The sequence below is a fragment of the Salmo trutta genome, chromosome 1 (assembly GCF_901001165.1).
Source record: "Salmo trutta chromosome 1, fSalTru1.1, whole genome shotgun sequence".
NCBI lineage: Eukaryota > Metazoa > Chordata > Actinopteri > Salmoniformes > Salmonidae > Salmo > Salmo trutta.
In genome coordinates, this window is record NC_042957.1 from 27,644,968 (window position 1) to 27,659,802 (window position 14,835).

General features: G+C 42.6%; 1 protein-coding gene across 4 annotated transcripts in view; it reads left to right on the plus strand.

Annotated features, from left to right (window-relative positions):
* Positions 1-14,835, plus strand: part of LOC115192831 (exostosin-1) — a 283,690-nt gene that overhangs the window by 18,841 nt on the left and 250,014 nt on the right. The window contains exons 1-2 of one of the 4 annotated variants that reach the window (XM_029751710.1): positions 12,989-14,205; positions 14,499-14,715. The exons of 1 other annotated variant lie outside the window; for it this stretch is intronic. The gene's annotated coding sequence lies outside the window, so the exon portion shown is untranslated. Of the gene's footprint in view, positions 1-2,316; positions 2,437-12,988; positions 14,206-14,498; positions 14,716-14,742; positions 14,797-14,835 lie in introns of those variants that run through there. 2 more of the 4 variants (XM_029751720.1, XM_029751753.1) reach the window with 2 other exon arrangements.

The window sequence follows — 14,835 nt, forward strand, 5'->3', positions numbered from 1 at the left end:
ATGGCATTGCATAAACATTTTACAGCGGTTGGTCAGTGAAGCACATCATATGCAATACATTTTGCACATGAAGCTCAAGGGGGAAAGGAGGGTTTGAAAAATTTATGGTGGCAGGGAGACACGTTGTAAAGTGTTGGAGGTAATTGGTGCTCTGATATGGGTGCTTCATTTTCTAATTATTTTACAGTTAGTATATCAGGTCTGGTCCTTAGTGGCAAATATCTTTATGGAGATGTTTAGAAAATGTTGAATGATGATACAAAAATAGTCTGAATAGTCATAGTTCTCAAATTATATGTTTGCATCCAGTTTCTGTTTTGAGTTTTTGAGTGTTCTTGTGTTTGGGAGAATTAAAATTTCATTCCCATCAGCTTCTTGACAGCATTGACAGATTCTGTCAGTCTGAGACATGATCTTCTCCCAGTACCTCTTGTTATTGAAAATTAAACTTTAGAATCATCTCTTGTCTGATGTGAAAGAGATACTGCCTTCACAGGGCATACAAATCAAGCTTCAAGACCTGTCATACATGGGATATAGCACTTAATGTCCCTGTCAAAAGTGGGCATGCTAATGAGAATGGGTGAGTTTAATTCAAGCTGAGCTGTCAGAATGAAGATAAATATTCACGACTGGTGAAGAGGGATTGCACACTAGAGAAAGAGAGAGAGAGAGAGAGAGAGAGAGCGAATGAATGAGTGAGTGAGTGAGTGAGTGAGTGAGAGAGAGAGAGTTGTACTTTATTGAATACAAAACATGGATTAAATTCTCCTGCTCACATCACCCTAGTGAACGGACTGTAATAATACCAGTATAATCTTACATATCCTGTTGGAAATTCCTGTGATCATCCCACTGGAGCTCTGAGGGGATATGTGAGATCAGGATCTCTCATTTCTGTTAATTACGTAATCCCTTTGACCGAGTGTCTGGTTAAAATGAAATTACGAAAACACAAGATGTGGTGGTCATCTGTTTTAGGTCAAGTGTCCAAATGTTTTACTTGGATTCATGCTGTGAATAAAACCAATTGAAGTCTGAATTCTTAAGTCTTTATTTTCATGGCTTTTCATGAGTAAAACTGAATCGTTACGCTGCTCTATGTTCGCTACATACGTCAGTCTGAGACTACCATCGTTGAAGTCGTTTGGGGATGTCAAAACAAGGGCTGTTGTACAAAACAAAGTTGTACCAATAAGAGTATCTAAGCCAGTGACACGTTTTCAAAACGCCGCATTACCCACGTGTTCTGGCCCTGGCCCTACCCATCAGTTTCTGGGAGTAATCAAAACTGTTAGAATGTGTTTGCGTTCTACAAATCATTAGGGAGTAATTCAGATCCAGACTCATTGCGGAGAAGAAACTAGCGTCCGTGGGCATGGTGTAGAGTTAGGCCGGAGCAAGGAGTCTGGCTAGCCAGGCAAGAGTATGAGAGCATTTCCACTGATAAGTGTCCATATCAAGCAGTGACCACACACAGAGAAGTAATACATTGTAAGGCATTTGAAACTGGGTTTCAACCAACATTTACTATAGTGCAGCACATTCAAGTCAGGATTCAATTGTAAGAAGACATCTCCACAGGTAAAAACAGCCTGACTCTAACTACCTTGTTGATGTCCCGTCAGTCCTCTGCAAAAATATAAAGTGTCACAGCACCAAACATTGGGAGTCCACCCCAACACAAAGCACTTTCTATCCTCCAGTTATGATCTGAGGGGCTATGCTAGCATCCGCAGCTCTCACTGTAAAACAAAATTCCTTTGTTATGAAAAATATTATCCATTCTCGGAATGTAAGACTTTCCCTGGCTTTTAAAACATGAAGAATGAATAGTTAGCTCTATCTTTGGTTCACTGCCTCACCCTTATTTTCCTCTCAAAATGTCTTCATTCAATAGCATCCAGATGGCAATGTTTGGTATATGCAGCCACTATTAGCCTCATAGAGTAAATATAACAATTATATATATGTTAAGTTCACGTTTGTCCTGACCTGAGTATGTAGTCCCTTCCACTATTTTGTCAGAGCGCTGTCAGATGTTTGCAGGGGAGAAATGGCTATTGGTTCATCCGTAATAAATACAGTCCTACAATATGTATGTATGTTTTTCCCAGTGGTTACAAGCCTCCATTGTGATTATTTTGTGTGATACACAGTGTACAAGTAGCCCATGAGCAAAGACATTAATTTGGCTCCCCACTTCTAAGCAATGACAACACTGAAGCACAGATCATCAGCACAGGCCTGTACTCAATCCTGTGAAACATTTCAAGACAATCTTTTTCTAACACAGAATAAATATCTACATTTCAGGAAATCCTGTCTGAGGCTCCCTGCTGAGAGTACATGCAGTTTGACCAGGTGTTTGTAGCTGTTCTGGTGCTGGTCTGGGAGTGGACCCCACAGAGCTGTGGTCATGTACAGGCTCTCCCAGTGAGTGTGAGAGAGGGGTGTCTAGATCACGGGTGTTGGCCAGGGGTACCGCTGGCGTCTTTGCTGGCCCCGGTGCTTTTTACTGGGAAGGAGAGAGACGCGTGCTGTGGCCTTGTCTGGAGGGGCCAGATGGTCTGGCTTCAGATTTCATCTTCCTATGCTCCTGGGCAACCATACATACTTGTAGTGTGCAAAGAGCTGCATGGTAGGCTGCATGGTTTTCATAATTCAAATTGACATCCAGCATTGAAACTAAATATCTACAGTATATCTTCATTCCACATATGGATTTTTTATTTTTTTTTGCATTTTGTGTAACTTATTTTTTAACTTATTGTGTACGTAATGTTGCTGCTACCGTCTCTTATGGCCGAAAATAACTTCTGGACATCAGAAAAGTGATTACTCACCACGGACCGGAAGAAACTTTAACGAGTCCGACGAGAAGGATATCCTGCTTTCACTGGAACATGCCCAGATCCATGCCTTTTGCGTGAAGAAAATACGCTGGAAAAGGGGACGCAGATCGGGGATACTTCTGAGAAGCCAGAGGCGAGCGAGTAAACTCCCAATGCCTTCCATTCTCCTTGCTAACGTTCAATTGTTAGAAAATAAAACTGATGACCTACTATTAAGATTATCCTACCAACGGGACATTAAAAACTGTAACATTTTATGTTTCACCGAGACGTGGCTGAACGAAGAAACTGACAATATAGAGCTGCCGGGATTTTCCTTGTACCGGCAGAACAGAGACGTTACCTCTGGTCAGACGAGGGGTGGGGGTGTGAGTCTTTTTGTCAATAACAGCTGGTGCACGATGTCTAATATTAAAGTCTTGAGGTATTGCTCGCCTGAGGTAGATTACATTATGATAAGATGTCGACCACAATATCTACCAAGAGAGTTCTCATCTGTATTATTCGTAGCCATCTATTTACCACCACAAAGCGAAGCTGGCACTAAGACCGCTCTCAACCAACTCTATAAGGCCATAAGCAAAGAAGAAAATGCTCACCCAGAAGCGGCGCTCCTAGTGGCCGGAGACTTTAATGCAGGCAAACTTAAATCAGTTTTACCAAATTTTTACCAGCATGTCACATGTGCAAACAGGAAGGAAAGAAATCCTAGACCACCTTTACTCCACACACAGAGATGCATACAAAGCTCTCCCCCGCCCTCCATTTGGCAAATCTGACCACATTTCTATCCTCCTGATTCCTGCTTACAAGCAAAAACTAAAGCAGGAAGTACCAGTGACTCGCTCAATATGGAAGTGGTCAGATGACGCAGATGCTATGCTACAGGACTCTTTTGCTAGCACAGATTGGAATATGTTCCGGGATTCATCCAATGGCATTGAGGAATAACCTACCTCAGTCATCGACTTCATCAATAAGTGCATCGATGACGTCGTCCCCACAGTGGCTGTATGTACATATCCCAACCAGAAGCCATGGAGTACAGGCAACATCTGCATCGAGCTAAAGGCTAGAGCTGCCGCTTTCAAGGAGCGGGAGACAAATCCGGACACTTATAAGAAATCCCGCTATGCCCTCAGACGAACCATGAAACAAGCAAAGCGTCAATACAGGATTAAGATTGAATCCTACTACACCGGCTCTGACGCTCGTCAGATGTGGCAGGGCTTGAAAACTATTACGGACTACAAAGGGAAACCCAGACGCGAGCTGCCCAGTGACGCGAGCCTACCAGACGAGCTAACTGCCTTTTATGCTTGCTTTGAGGCAAGCAACACTGAAGCATGCACGAGAGCACCAGCTGTTCTGGATGACTGTGTGATAATGCTCTCGGTAGCCGATGTGAACAAAACCTTTAAACAGGTCAACATTCACAAAGCCGCTGGGCCAGATGGATTACCAGGACGTGTACTCAAAGCATGCGCGGACCAACTGTCAAGTGTCTTGACATTTTCAACCTCTCCCTGACCAAGTCTGTAATACCTACATGTTTCAAGCACACCACCATAGTCCCTGTGCCCAAGGAAGCGAAGGTAACCTGCCTAAATGATTACCGCCCCGTGGCACTCACATCAGTAGCCATGAAGTGCTTTGAAAGGCTGGCCATGGCTCACATCAACAGCATCCTCCCGGACACCCTAGACCCACTCCAATTCGCATAAAGCCCCAACAGATCCACAGATGACGCAATTTCAAAGCTCATCAAAGCTCATCACTAAGCTAAGGACTCTGGGATGGGCCGTCCCCAGGTGGTAAGAGAAGGCAACAACACGTCTGCGACACTGATCCTTAACACTGGGGCCCCTCAGGGGTGTGTACATAGTCCCCTCCTGTATTCCCTGTTCACCCACGACTGCGTGGCCAAACACGACTCCAACACCATCATTAAGTTTGCTGACGACACAACAGTGGTAGGCCTGATCACCGACAACAATAAGACGGCCTATAGGGAGGGGTCAGAGAACTGGCAGTGTGGTGCCAGGACAATAACCTCTCCCTCAATGTGATCAAGACAAAGGAGCTGATCGTGGACTACAGGAAAAGGCGGGCCGAACAGGCCCCCATTAACATCGACGGGGTTGTAGTGGGCGGGTCGAGAGTTTCAAGTTCCTTGGTGTCCACATCACCAACGAACTATCATGGTCCAAACATACCAAGACAGTTGTGAAGAGGGCACGACAAAAACCTTTTCCCCCTCAGGAGACTGAAAAGATTTGGCATGGGTCCGCAGATCCTCAAAAGGTTCTACAGCTGCACCATCGAGAGTATCCTGACCGGTTGCATCATCGCCTGGTATGAAACTGCTTGGCATCTGACCGTAAGGCGCTACAGAGGGTAGTGCGAACGGCCCAGTACATCACTGGGGCCAAGCTTCCTGCCATCCAAGACCTATATAATAGGTGGTGTCAGAGGAAAGCCCATAAAATTGTCAGAAACTCCAGTCACCCAAGAAATAGACTGTTTTCTCTGCTACTGCACGGCAAGCGGTACCGGAGCGCCAAGTCTAGGACCAAAAGGCTCCTCAACAGCTTCTACCCCCAAGCCATTAGACTGCTGAACAATTCATAAAAATTGCCACCGGACAATTTACATTGACACCTCCCTCTCTTATACACTGCTGCTACTCGATGTTTGTTACCTATGCATAGTCACTTCGCCCCCACCTACATGTACAGATTACCTCAACTAGCCTGTACCCCTGCATACTGACTCGGTACCGGTGCCCCCTGTATATAGCCTCGTTATTGTTATTCTTATTGTGTTACTTTTTATTATTACTTTTTATTTTAGCCTACTTGGTAAATATTTTCTTCTTCTTGAACTGCACTGTTGGTTAAGGGCTTGTAAGTAAGCATTTCAAGGTAAAGTCTACACTTGTTGTATTTGGCACGTGGAAAATAAAGTTTGATTTGATTTGGAAAATGTCTCCTTGAGATGACATTTGTATTCACATACAGAATATGTTCTAACATGGTAGTTCCCTAAAGATTATCAAACATACAGTAGCATCTTCATCTGAACAACCAGGATGACCAGACCAGCTCTTTTATAACCCAGATCTGCACCGATCATATCATATGAATTGTTTTTTTAAATTTAGAATGACTCTTTAGACTGGCCTATGTCTCTATATTATATTGGGGAGATTACTACAACTATAATTGCCTATTACTTTTTACATCATTATCAGAGGGACCGCAGATGATTTACTCTCCAAATCAACGGTAAAAGATAATCATGCTAGGGTAGTTAGTAGAAATAACTAAGGTTCTGTTATCCGAACACCTGCAGCGTATAATTTATCTGCACCACATAAAACAAAAGAAATTAGTGACAATTAAATGTGTCTGAAGGCGCTTTGTTTTTCCAGAGCCACTTTTTCATTTTGACAGAATGCGTGTCTGTGCAAAGATGAACTCAATGACACACCACACTGGTTTTAAAAAGTAAGATAACATCTTCAGTAGGCGTTCAGAACAATTACTGAAGTGCTGCCACTACTCAGAATAAATTCATAGACTTATGAAAAGTGCAAGAGCATTTGTGACATTTACACTCACTATATACTTTATACAGACATTGTTATTGATTGATTTGGTGGTTGTCCATTTCATATTGATTAAAATCACATCCATTTTCAAATCTTAGGTTATTGCCAAAATCATGTCTAGTTTAAATGTAGCTGGACCTTGAATAATAATAATTTACTGGGTGCTTATGTCATATTTGTACAAGTGTGTATTATATGCATGTGTTTTTTGCATTTCCCAAATCCCCCTGAGACACCCTCGGAGAGTGGGGTTACGGCCAGGGTCAGCCATTACAACAGCGACCCTGGAGCAATCAGGGATTCTTCACCTTGTCGGCTCTGGGATTCAAACTAGCGACCTTTCGGAGTCATCAGGCATTGAAATGTCTTGATGGTTGATATTTCACCTCACCAGCTGAGACTTCCTCGACCGAGGAACGCGCCCTGGTGTACTCTGACATTTTCTTGGGAGAGCTAAAGGACACCACTCGAGGGACAGTATTCAGAGCTGGTTCTGCTCTTTTTATTGATTGACCCAAATATGTTGTGAGTTCCTCGACATGGCGCTTCTTCTCCCCCAATGGCACCAGCGGTGGCAACACGAGAAATCAATTTACACCATGGCTGAAATGCAGCAGGCCCCTTTGCGCAACAGAGGCGAGAAGTACCCTGATCCTCCATGTAATGCAGTAACCTCACAGCTTCAGTGCATCCATACACTCTCCAAGTCCTCATAATGCAGTAAAGCTACCCTGAGAAGAGGTATGCATTTTTAGCTCCAGAATAGTTTATCATTGGAAAATAATAGAGGATGTATTGTTTATGCTTGTGGTGGTTTTATTCAGTGTAAATAATATAAATCAGTTATATAACCCAACTCCCTCGAATCCAATTTTGCAAGGTTTTCAGTGACAAATGCAACACATCACATTTTCTGTCACTTTTACCTTACTTTCAGCATAATATAGTTTACTTGCTTTGCTTGTTCTTCCATTTCTGATGGCATCCAAGTGGTTACGACAAAGATGTGTTGTTTTTAGTGCTATCAAACATCAGTCTTTAAAGTGCTAAATTAGCCGGCAGGGTGTACTAATGCATTCCATCTTTTAGAGTACATTCTGGGGTTTGAACTATGAAGGTCAATTAAAGTAGAGCACTAGAGAAATGACAGTGTGGCATTACAACCAGCTTGTCAATTCTGCATGTACTGTATGTCTTCAAACCACTCTGTTCATGTAATCTGCACTCGAGCCACAGATCGGACAGACTATCGCTGTGTGTGTCCTCACTTCAGCAAGCGGTATGTCTGAGTATGAATTCATCCTTTGCCTGATAGGATGTTCTGCTACCTGTTCCACCCTACTGTTTGTTGGAAGACTCTCTGGATCAAGTGGGTTTAGCCTAGATGTTGTTGAGCTTAATTATGGGGAATATCACAACTTTGAGTACAAGCAGATGGCCGTCAAACAAGACAGCACATTATTTCACTGATGTTTACGCTCAAAAACCATTAATCAAGTATCCAAACAAAAGAAACTACGGAAGTGGCCACAGATGGCTGTTGGATATTTTCTCATTTTATGATGTGTGGCTGACTGGCTGGATGTGTCATTGAAACAAATAAACATAACTGAGAAAATGTTCTACCTAAATTCAACAGGTTGGAACATCTGATAGACATATGTGCTACATTATTCGATTTTTGATTCAGTTAACGTCTTTGGATTTTACATCACTATTTCAAATAGAATTCTTGCAAGTCAAATCCTTTTCTGAGAGTGAAAACTATTCCTATCAGTATATCAAGAATCCCAAAACTATGTGGATCTTTTTTACAATTCACCAAATAACAAGACAGGTGTATGAGTTGATCCCTTTCAGAGGACAATATCACACCTCTTAATGCAGAGGAAAATAGGGGCAGTAGCAATACTACTTTTGACCAGTCAGATACTTGTCACAGTCAGTGTAAATGACATGCCAGATACATTTAAAATGGGATACCTTACATCCTAAGGCACCATTATCAAATGAAAAAGTCCAATCATGTTGGTGTCATGAACTCATCTGGTCGAATGTGATTTTTAACAAAAAGTAGTGTTACGCGGAGTGGAACAAGGAAACCCAAGAGCAGACTCAGACAAGGAGACTGGGATGAAGTAACCGAGGTGTTTATTGAAACACGGGGGAGATGGAGTGCAGGCCAGGGGAAGCAAGGGGCGGGTTGCAGGAAACCAGGTGCGGAGGCTGAGGCTGGAGCGAGAGGGGTTGGGACAGGGTAAGCAGGTCTGGAGGGGAATCCAAGGGAGCAGTAGAGTGGGGAATCCAAGGCAGAGTAGCAGGATGAGGAAATGTGGGACTGGAGACAGGGACCAGAGTCAGAGCGAGCAGAACTGTAGCAGAGAGGAAAACTGTGTCAGGCAAGGAAAACAGGCACAACAGGATCTAGATAGTAACAAACAGCTAGAAACGTGGACTGACTGAGCAGAGATTACGATCTGGCAGTGTGGAAGTGGCAAGACTGAGTATTTGTAGAGGTCTTGATTATGGACCAGGTTGCAGCTGGTGGGGATCTGCTCTGACTCCAGCACACCTGTCTCCGCCCACACAAATCACACACACACAGAGAGGGAGAGGAAGAGAGCACTGGGGGAGTGACGGCAGGTCAAGGAGACACAGGATGAGCAGTAGAGGGCGTGGCAGGAGCAGATGTAACAAATAGCCGGCAAGAGATGAAATGAACATAGTGCATTAGTGAGTCAACCAGTGTTGTTTTGATGAATTCAATCTTTGTATGGAGTTTGAAGTGGTTCATCCTCACCTGACTCCAGGAGGCCTTGATGAATCAAAGACATGTTTTCTTGGAACATCTCATCAACATTCTGTCTGCTCTCTCTCAAATCGTATGTGTACTCTGATAACTTTGTGTTTCAGAAATTATTTATACAGCTAATGGGAAAGGAGTTGGGAAGGTGGATCAATATTTCATGAGGGATATTTATTTTGTCAAGACTGAGGCAGACACACAGGACCCAAATCGCTACTTTGTTTTTAATAATCTGTTAACCCAGGAGACTGCCAGAGGAATCTCAACAGAACAACCGCATTGATAAAAGGCCACTCAATCCATATGTAATTCAGTTTAAAACATCAGTACTTTGTCTTGCTTTACAGTTTCCAAAACAGTCCAGTCTTTTGCCCCTCCATTAAATATGGGTATTGCACTGTAATACTGTGCGAGACAAGACAGCATCATTCTCAATTTATCCATTATTGTTTGCTTGACATTTTTTTCAAGACTGTAAAAAACCAAGACTCGAGCAGTGGGTTTGTGAGATCATGCTGCACTGTATTTTTTTCTTGACTTCAATATCATGTGCCTTGCAGCACATTCCATAACCATTCAAATATATATTCTAAGTTTAGGCCTATCTAAAACTTTGTGTGTAAATCCCTTTCAAAATTCTTACAAGACCCAGTCCTGCTTATCTTGAAGGTAAACACAATTTCACCGGATTGTATCAGAGCAACAAGGTCAGGTTTTAGGCCAGCAGGACTGTTTGCAGGGAAGATTGTTCTCACTGTCCCACAGCGTATATAGTTAGCAATCCAGAATCAACCGCAGGTAGACCACAGGCTAGTGTCCCTGCACCTATGGGAATCTCACTGGCAATCTGCCTCGCTTACAGCCTCCCATGACCTGATTAAACAGGACCTTCCCAGCATTACCGTTCATGGGGGACACGTTCAAAGCCCTATTCGTGTAGAGTGAAGGAGGGATGAATGTGGGCACTTTGTCACAGGTGAGAGGAAGCTTCACAAGGCTCTCTCATCCGGCAGCAGTACTGAATGTGCACTGTGCTTGGGTGATACAACAACAAAAAAACTCCCAAAGTGGATCCAAATCCTGCCTTACAGATACATTCTCATTAGGTATGTTTTAATGGTCACCCCCTAGGACATCCTTATCAGTATGGCTGGAAGACAAGGGCACAGTGGGGTAGAATAATAATTTTCTTATGAACCGCGCTCCGGGTGATGTCCATCACATACAGTACCTCTGAACCTAGAGGGTGTCAATGCTTGTTCTCAGGCCAGTATTAAAACCTGAAACCTTCAACTGTCACCAGGGGTTGCTGAGAAGCACCAGGAGGAAGCTGGCACAGGCTTCATCACATGATTTCCTCACCAGATGATGGAGGACTATATTTGCCAGAAAGGATACAGTGGCTGTGGAAACAGATGTATATATTGTAGAATGAGCCAAATATGCGAATTGCTAATGGTGTGGTTTAATATCCTAGACAGTTGCATAAGAATTACACAATAATAACTAAAGGATTTTCAGTCAGGTAGGTAGTGCATTCCTGCAGTAAAATCTCAAAAATGAAAAAAATGTTCACAGAGCATTCTAAAGCAGAAAGAATGAGTAGCACTGAGCTGAACTTATAACATGTTGGTGAATGGACACGGGTCTACAGATTGACACACAGAGCTTGTCTAAACATGCAGGTCCAACACGGACACCAAGATGACAATGATGTATGGCCTCTGTGTAATAAACCACCCAAAAACGATGCACTGAATATTTTTTGATCAGCTCCTAAACAGCACCTGACGGCTGGCAGGCTTTCACACTGCCTTATACTGAATACACTAATGTATATGGCTCTGGGACAGACTTTCATTCGTCACTCCAATACCCCGTTGCTGTGTTTGCATTCTTGATGTAAGTAAACAGTATTTATTCCTCTGAATTAAAAGACGTATGGAGACATTATGCCTGACGTGAATAGTTAATTGCTCTTAACCCAGACAATTCCGTCTTGTTGGATATTATTTTCATTCACAGTTGTGATCTAGATCAATGGAATCAACTCACTTGGACAAACAGCAAGTACTGTAATTGTGCACAAACACTGTGGGTATTTGTTATTTGATAGCACCTGATTTGTCTTGAAACCCACTTGTGGTTCCGCTGACCTGTAGCTGTTACTGATAGAGCTGAGATGCTCCACTGAGCTCTCTGTTGCCCTGAGGATGGTGAGCTCCCATGTGGGCTGATCCCTACTGTCCCTGGGCCACTGCTCTGCCATCAGGGCGTATAACATGCACCCCAGACGGCCAGCATATACTGTATAACCCTTGGGGCCAACCTCTGTACTATAGTTTACCTGCCACAATATATATCTTCAGGTCAGCTGATGGTCACTTACCACCAGTTCCTGAGAGCTCTGAGGCACGGCTGATGCTATCATCCCATTGGAGGGAGATGGGGTAGTTAAGGGTCAGCTAGCAGCCACAGCTGAGAACTTTGACCAATGAGGAAATCCTGCTGGCCACACTTAATGGACACGTTGAGGAAACAGTGTGAGCATAAACAGCTTTCCAATGCAACACTACAGGGGAACATTCACAATAGTGGTGGTTGTTTAGACCCAAAGGCAGTAGTGAGTATTCCTCTCAGTAGAGCAGAACGGAGATGATTCAGCTTCTTTCTGTAAGTGTTGACAAAATGCTCCCTCATAGCATCATAGCGGTGGTGCATGGCCTACCCCTGCGCCTGTGGTCATGGCTTGATAAGCCCAATGAACCCATACGGGGGCAGAATGCAAAAGTAAAATGGGATTTTCACTTGAGCACACAGAATATTATAAAATGTATCATTCAGGCACTAAATAGAACTCTCAAGTTACCACATTTCATGCAAAAATAATTTGCAAGTCAGTGTTATTTTATGTGGATCGACTTCAACTGAGTATTATTACATGTTGTGAACAGATGTTCAAGTCTGCTTGTACAGATTTCAATGCATGTACATTTGATTCTGCCATACATTACCTTTGAACATAAATAAAAACAGACAATAATTCATTTACCACCTGTTGATCTCGCTTACCAACAGTTACACTCACTAGGACAGTGATCCAAGGCTTTTTGAATTATGCATAGATTTTTTTTGCTACATCTCAGGCCACAAGATGGCATCATTTATTGCATTTGAGCTGATACGTGAACCGTACTCTTAGCACCTCTCACTAATTGATAGAGCTTAAATTAACTGTTCTAATTATATTTCAGAATTATAATTCAGAATGACAATTTTGAATAGTTTCTTCAAAAGTACCATGCATCATGATCGATCAATTAATCTAACAATCTTTATTTGAATCAGCATTAGCAACTTCCTGTATAAACACGTTGTGTATCTAATGAAGCCAGCTGTAACAAGTTGAACTGTTAAAGTACACTTACCAATAAATCAAAAAACAATATTGAAATCCAATAAAAATTATATCCAATATCCATCTCTTTAGTCATCCTTTAAGTGTCAATAATATGCTAAATAAAAACGTTTAACTTTCACTATGTTATACATGTGGCATTCCCAGATCTCCTTATGGTTTATTTAATAGACTTGCAATGAATCCTGCTGAATGTCTCGTGGCTTAAAAGATTTGGAAATGCTTTATAACCTCACTGAAAGCTTGGAGCACAGACTACAAGTTGTCAAGCTTGTGACACATTTACAAGTAAATCTCTAGCATGGGGTGTTGCTAAAGTCATAGCGAACTACAACGATGACATACTGGACCATATTACAGAGTTATTACATTATTATCACACATTTCTATGCATTATCATCATTATGAATCAGCCATTGAATCATCTACTCAACATCTAGTTCTCAGTCTGTGCATTCCGGATTCACTCAAATAGGCTATAGCTACAGGAATACATCATAGAATATGTTGTTAAGGTTGAGATAGAAAAACGAATGTGCAGGTGTGCATCTGCAATATTTCAAGCACACCCCTAAATAGTTAATATGGGCGACTGATACAAAAAGGGGCTCTGGGCACGTCATGAGTAGACTACCATACACCACCAACTTCTGATAGCATGCTTTCTTATCGAATAGCTATAGTTGCTGCCAACGCCTCTTGAAATGATCGACGCTTCCACCATCCATTTCCATTGCTCACCGCGCATCCTCTACCAATAACCGCGGTCGGAGGCGCAGCCTCTCGTTGTGGGAGGTTCATCGCATGGTCCTCAGCTCTGAATGAGAGTGGAGGGGGATGCAGAAGGATTCGTAAACTCCACAGGACCCGTGGAATATGTAGAATGAGCCCCTATCTGCGAACTGTGGTTGTATTCGTAGTGGTTCACAGCCCGGTGAATGAAAGACGGAGAGATTGCAGCTTGACGCACTACATTACTTTGGAGTAGATTTGACGCGTGATCGTTGCAAGATTCTGTGCTCGACTGCCGACTGTTGAGGCGCGTGTCGTTCAGGTGACACACACACGGTTAACTTTACGGACTGTGTATCATTTATCTACGATGTAATCGGGAGCAAGTGGATGTAGTCTACATGGGATCCCTAAAATGACGATCATGTGGATTTATTGAACTGTCACTCATTATTTTTGCGTGCATTTATAGAGATTGAGAAAATAACCCCATAAATAAATCTCAGTAGAAATTCATGCACGCTTTGTGAATCTGACTCAGTTGGATAGACATAATCATGGACTGTCATCAGACGAAGAATGTGCCAATGCATTGTATGATCCACAAACGTAGCGATTGGAATTGACATAGCCAGTCTACGCGGGCCGGAGAAGTATGGAGAGACAGGTCTAGATTCACTGGTTCGGATTCACGCGTTAAGAGCGCACTTTGGAAACTAGTGTTTTGCTCGGAAACTTTTATGCCGGAGTCCGACGCACACAAAGATGACAGCAAACCGTTGTAAACACCACTATAAAATTGCATGAACACAGAAAATATAGGTTTCTAAGTAAATCATATGGGGGCTTGCTTATGGAAATACACTCGATCAATTGCTTATGACAAAAACAATACCTTTTAGCGGTAAATGTAATGAGCATGGAATGAGTCTCCCATATGGGAAGGTGACCTTTATCGCAAGTGATGACATGTTCATCAAGAAGTGCGACTCAGAGGCCCTTGAGAATTAAATAACAGTATTTTGCATGATTTCTCTGGGATATGATGTAAAAGTACCACATTCTACTTTCTAGGTAAGGAAAAAAGTGACCCTTCATCGGATGGCTTCCAATGCCTCTCCAACTTTGGCTTTTATCCACACGAATAATGATTTCTGTTAGTTAAGTGGCCCCAAAGCTATTCGGATCATTTAGGATGCTGTGTTTACATCGTGTTCATCCGGGTGAGAGGGCATCAATCAACGCTGGAAGCTTTGAAAACCAACAGTATCGCAGGTGTTTGTTACAAAAGGTAGGGCACATGTTTTCACTGATACAAGTTAATTCACCAAACATTTGGTTTTCCTTCGAAGTTGAATGAAATTGATAATGAGTGAGCTGAAATAATTCATTATTAGACTTTTGTCGAATT